Below are 6699 nucleotides of genomic sequence, written 5' to 3' on the forward strand. Positions count from 1 at the left end.
TTTTTAACACCTTTAGCTATCCTTTGTTATTTCTGTGGGGGGTTGGTTTGTTTATATTGGGTTATTTTCCCACGCCAGATTTGAGGAAAGACATCCCATTTGAAAAGAACAGAACAGAACAGAACAGAATAGAATAGAATAGAATAGAATAGAATAGAATAGAATAGAATAGAATAGAATAGACCAGGTTGGAAGAGACCTTCAAGATCATCGCGTCCAACCCACCAACCAATCCAACCCACCTAAACAACTAAACCATGGCACTAAGCACTCCATCAAGTCTCCTTCTGAACACCTCCAATGATGATGACTCCATCACCTCCCTGGGCAATCACTCTCTCTATGTAAAACTTCCTCCTAACCTCCAGCCTAAACCTCCCCTGGCACAGCTTGAGACTGTGTCCTCTTGTTCTGGTGCTGGCTGCCTGGGAGAAGAGACCAACCTCCACCTGTCTACAACCTCCCTTCAGGGAGTTGTAGAGAGCAAGAAGGTCACCCCTGAGTCTCCTCCTCTCCAGGCTAAGCAGCCCCAGCTCCCTCAGCCTCTCCTCACAGGGCTGTGTTCCAAACCCCTCACCAACTTCGTTGCTCTTCTCTGGACTCATTCCAGCAAGTCAATCTCCTTCCTAAACTGAGGGGCCAAGAACTGGACACAGGACTCAAGGTGTGGCCTAACCAGTGCAGTGTACAGGGGCAGAATGACCTCCCTGCTCCTGCTGGCCACACTCTTCCTGATGCAGGCCAGGATGCCATTGGCCCTCTTGGCTGCCTGGGCACACTGCAGGCTCATGTTCAGCCTACCATCAACCAGTACCCCCAGGTCCCTCTCTGCCTGGCTGCTCTCAGCCACTCTGACCCCAGCCTGTAGCACTGCCTGGGGTTGTTGTGGCCAATGTGCAGAACCTGGCACTTGGATGTGTTAAATTTCATGCCATTGGACTCTGCCCATCTGTCCAGCCTGTCGAGGTCCCTCTGCAAAGCCTCTCTATCCTCCAGCAGATCAACTCCTGCCCCCAGCTTGGTGTCATCTGCAAATTTACTGCTGACTCAATGCCCTCATCCAGATCATCAATAAAGATGTTAAAGAGCACAGGGCCCAGCACTGCTCCCTGGGGCACACCACTGGTGCCTGGCTGCCAGCTGGCTGTGGCACCATTCACCACCACTCTCTGGGCTCGGCCATCCAGCCAGTCCCTAACCCAGCTCAGAGTGCTGCTGTCCCAGCCAGGGGCTGACAGCTTGGCCAGGAGTTTGCTGTGGGGGACAGTATCAAAGGCCTTGCTGAGGTCCAGGTAGACTACATCCACAGCCTCGTTAAGGCTCAAACCACTACACCTCTGCCTTTTCCTCATCCTTTGTTACAACGCTTCCCTCCATGTTCACCAAAGAGTGGAGGTTGTCCTTGCCCTTCCTCTTGCTATTAATGTATTTATAGAAGGACTTTTTGTTGTCCTTCACAGCAGAGGCCAGTTTAAGCTCCAAATGTGCTTTTGCCTCCCTAATTTTCTTCCTCCATGAACTAGCAACATCGTTAAACATTCCATGGGTTGCATCACCTTTCTTCCAAAGATGATACACGCTCTTTTTTTCCCTTAATTCTATTAGAAGTTCATTGCCCATCCAGGCTGGCCGTCTGCCCCGGCGGCTCATCTTCCAGCACATTGGCACAGCCTGTTCCTGCCCCTTCAAGAGTTCTTCCTTCAAGTAGGCCTAGCTCTCCTGGCCCCCTTTGTTTTTAAGGGCTTTATCCCAAGGAACCCTCTGAGTTAGTTCCTTGAGTAACCTGAAGTCTGCCCTCCAGCAGTCCAGAGTGGAGGTCTTCTTTCTGCCCCTCTTAGCTTGACTGAGTACCGAAAATTCAATTATCTCGTGGTCACTGGCCCCTAAACACCCTCTGACCACCACATCACCCACCAGCCCTTCCCTGTTGGTGAAGAGGAGGTCAAGCATAGCCTTGCCCCTGGTAGGCTCGCGCAGCACCTGGGATAAGAAGCTGTCCTCCATGCACTCTAAGAACCTCCTAGACTGCCTCCTCTCTGCTGTGTTGAGATCCCAGCAGATGTCAGGCAGGTTGAAGTCGCCCATGAGAACAAGATCAGGTGATCTTGAGACAGCCTTAAGCTGTCTATAGAATGCTTCATCAACATCTTCCTCCTGGTTGGGTGGTCTGTAACAGACTCCAACCAGGGTGTCTGCCCTGCTGGTCTTCCCTCTGATTCTTACCCACAAGCACTCAGTCCAATCGTCCCTAATCTCCATCTCAATGGCATCTAGTGCCTCCCTGATGTACAGGGCCACCCCTCCACCCCTTCTTTCTTGCCTGTCTCTCCTGAGGAGCCTGTAGCCGTCAATTGCAGCGCTCCAGTCATGTGAGTCGTCCCACCACATGTCTGTGATGGCAACTACATCATAACTTTCCTGCTGCGACAAGGCTTCCCGCTCCTCTTGTTTGTTGCCCATGCTTCGTGCATTAGTGTACATGCACTGCAGCTGGGCTGCTGGTTTCACCTCTGGCTCTAGCTTATCGCCCTCAGTCTCCTGCCTGAGGGGACTAGTTTCAGCCCCTTCCCACTTTGAAACTAGTTTAAAGCCCTGTCAATGAGACCTGCCAAATCCCTTCCCAGAATCTTGTTACCTTTGGGGGACAGGCTGTTCTCATATACTGTGACCTTTACCCTCCTCTGGGACAGATGTATTCCATCTGTTGCCAGCTGACCTGGTGCAATAGAAAGTTCTCCAAGATCGAAAAACCCAAAATTCTTTTGACTGCACCAGCCTCTAAGCCACTTGTTGACTATAGCTGCTGACCTGTTCCTTATGGTATTCCCTCCTGCAACTAAGGGTATTGCTTTCTGCAACACTCTCAAGCTGCGCCAGGGGAGGTTTACACTCGAGGTGAGGAGAAGGTTCTTCACCGAGCGAGTCGTTCGTCATTGGAATGTGCTGCCCAGGGAAGTGGTTGAGTCACCATCCAGAACTGTGTGATTAAACTGTGCAAGCTCTTCTCGACAGGTTGGACTTGATGATCTTTGAGGTCTCTTCCAGCCTTGGTGATTCTGTGATTCTGTGATCCCTGGAGGTGTTCAAGAGGGGATTGGATGTGACACTTGGTGCCATGGTCTAGTCATGGGGTCTGTGTTGATAGGTTGGACTTGATGATCCTTGAGGTCTCTTCCAACCTTAGTTATACTGATACTGTGATACTGTAAGGGTTTTTGCTTCCTGAAGTAAACATTTCCCATTTTTAAATCACTCCTTGCATGTTTTCCATAGGTTTTGCACAGCATCTTTTGAAATCTGTTAAGCAAACTTTGATATATTCTCATTAGAATTCTATATTACTTTCCTTCCCAGTATTTATTTGCTTCAACTTACTGACTTTGGATCAACAAATTATCTGCAACAATGACCAGGTTTGTCTTCAGTTGATTTAGTCTGTTAAGAACTTCTTAGTGAGGGTAAACAGCTCAGTGTTTTTGCTCTTATATTGTGGAGTTTCTTTATGAGCATACAGTTTCTCTTGCTATCACATTCCCCATTCACCCAGCTGAGGACAAATTTCTGCATCACTTCATAATCCTTTTTTAATTGGAATAAATAAATACTTGGTGTTATTTGCAAGTTTTTCCACCCCACATTTGTCTGCGTTCCCTGATCATTTATGAACACATTAAGCACAAACCATATTACAGAAGTTTCATAACACCCCCACTGACTTGGTTTTGCCACAAGAAAGAAAACTTGCTCTTCATCTTCTTCCCCTATGATTTGATTCTTGGAGATATTTTGCTGCTTTATAGATACTTTATATATCCACTGCAGCTCCTGTGTGACAGTTTTTCAGCAGTTTGCAAAATATGACCCTTGTGTTAATGTGTTAGAACTCATTTTTTTCAGCTACAAGCAATAACTTATTTGAAACCTAATTTCTTTTCCATTATGTTTTCTATCATTAATCTTTTAATCATTATTTCTGTTGATGCCATGGTTTGCTAGGTTGTATTTTCTGAATCACTATAAGATCCCCTATTTAAACTTGATAAAATGGCAGCCATTTCCAAAGCATTAAGAACAGTATCTGTGATTAATTAGGAATACTGTGATTTTAGAGTGGCAAAATGGTTTAACTTAATATTTCAACTTTAGCTTTTGACCTCAAAAAAAGTCTGAAAATTATTCATTTTGTCCACATACACAGATGTAATCAGTGGAGCGAAACACGCTTATAGATTGTGCACTATCTAAATCGGCTTCTAAAATCAATGATGAATGGCTTATTAATTCAGCTTCATTTTGCTGTTATTCAAGTACAGTCTCAAATTAACCAGAAAGTCAGGAAGTCGTCAGCAGAACTCATTCACCTTTCAACAGTCCAGTGTGGCCTGTGCGAAAGCAGAATGGAGACTGGCGTCTGACAGTCAACTACCGAGCCCTGAATGAAGTAACTCCACCTATGAGTGCCGCAGTACCAGACATGATGGAACTCCAATATGATCTGGAATCCAAAGAGGCCAAATGGTTATGCTACCATAGATATTGCTAATGCTTTCTTCTCTATTCCCATAGCAGAAGAATGCAGGCCTCAGTTTGCTTTCACCTGGAGAGGAATCCAGTACACTTTCAACAGATTGTCAGTGGGCTGGATCCACAGCTCAAGCATCTGTCATGCAGTGATCCACGATGCTCTGGAGAAAGGCGGTGCTCCAGAACACATCCAGTTCATCGATGATATCATCGTCTGGGGTAAAACTGCTGAAGAAGTCTTCGAGAAAGGTAACAAAATCATTGACATTCTTCTGGATGCAGGTTTTGCCATCAAGCGAGACAAGGTGAAAGGACCTACCACAGAGATTCAGTTTCTGGGAGTGCGGTGGCAGGATGGACGCCGACACATTCCTGCGGATGTGGTAAATAGAGTCTCTACCATGGCAAATCCCACCAACAAGCAATAAACCCTATGTTTCTTGGATACAGTGGGATTTTGCAGACCACACATTCCTGGATACAGTCAGATTATGAAACCTCTGTATGATGTGACTCGAAAAAGAAACAGTTTCCTCTGGGGACCTGAACAACAAGCTGCCTTTGACCAGTGTAGTGGTTTGAGCCTTAACAAGGAGTTAAAAGCCCAAATGGGGAAAAGGCTGACAATCTCTTCCCCACTCCCCACCCCACCTCCTCCCTCCAAACAGAGAGGGAAAGAAAAAAAAGGGGTAGGGAGCAAATCCACTAAACAAGAATCTGGAGTCGGTTTGGAAGTAGAGAGGCAAAGAATTTTTCTTTAAACTATATATGACAATAACAGGAAAAAGTTCACACGGGCAAGGAACAAGAGTGGATGGGATTGGGACAGAAAAGAACTATACAAAACCAGTCTTTCTCTGAGGAGGCGCGGAGGCAGCAGGGAAAAGGATCAGGTCCGGCCACGTGGCTGAGGAACAGAAGGGCAGCTGCAGTAGCTCTCATCTAGCAGAGGCAGGAGCCAAAAGGAGATCCCACAGCTATGATGTCCTGTCTTTTATACCCTGGCTGGGCAGGGAGTGGGGAGTGGAACAGACTCAGCTTTCCCAGGGGGAAACGCCCTGCTGGGAGGGTAAAGTACCCGCAAGCCCTCCACCCTGCTTTTCTTTTTTTGCTTTCAGAAAAGGGCGCTAACCCACCACAACCAGATAAAGCAGGAGGTAGTTCAAGCAGTGGGTCTGGGACCTGTCCGAGATGGTCCAGACATTAAGAACATTTTGTACACGGCTGCAAGTGACAATGGTCCAACCTGGTGCTTGTGGCAAAAAGCTCCAGGTGAGACACGTGGACGACCTCTTGGTTTCTGGAGTCGAGGTTACAGAGGTTCAGAGGCTAATTATACTCCAACAGAAAAAGGGATTCTAGCTGCCTATGAAGGAGTAAAAGCTGCTTCTGAAGTAATTGGAACTGAGTCACAACTTCTCTTAGCTCCCAGATTACCAGTTTTGAATTGGATGTTCAAAGGCAAAGGTTCCACACCACATCATGCCACAGATTCCACCTGGTCTAAGTGAATGGCTCTGATAGCACAGAGAGCTCCAATGGGAAATACCTGGTCTAAGTGAATGGCTCTGATAGCACAGAGAGCTCCAATGGGAAATCTTGAAAGACCTGCTCTGGTGGAGGTGATCTCAAGTTGGCCTGAAGGCACCAACTGTGCTAAACCTCCAGAGGAGAAAGTAACTCGCACTGAGGAAGCTCCTCCTTACAATGACCTTTCTGATGATGAAAAGAAATATACTTTGTTCACAGACGGTTCCTGTCGTCTTGTTGGGAACAAGCGAAGGTGGAAGTCTGCAGTGTGGAGTCCAACACACCAAGTTGCAGAGGCAAAGGATGGAGAAGGAGAATCCAGTCAGTTCGCAGAGGTAAAAGCTGTCCAGCTAGCTCTCAACGTGGCTGCACGTGAGAGATGGCCAAAGCTTTATCTCTACACCAACTCATGGATGGTAGCCAATGCTCTGTGGGGTTGGCTAAAGAACTGGAAGAAGAGTGGTTGGCAGAGGAAAGGAAAACCCATTTGGGCAGCCAACTTATGGCAGGACATTGCTGATCGAGTCGAGAGAATTCCAGTGAAAGTGAGACACATCGATGCTCACATTCCTAAGAGCAAAGCTACTGAGGAACAGCAACACAACCATCAGGCAGATCTAGCTGCAAGAGTTTCTCAAGTAGACA

This window comes from Melanerpes formicivorus, unplaced genomic scaffold (genome assembly GCF_026170545.1).
Source record: "Melanerpes formicivorus ecotype bairdi unplaced genomic scaffold, bMelFor1.0.p_v2 SCAF_13, whole genome shotgun sequence".
Lineage (NCBI taxonomy): Eukaryota > Metazoa > Chordata > Aves > Piciformes > Picidae > Melanerpes > Melanerpes formicivorus.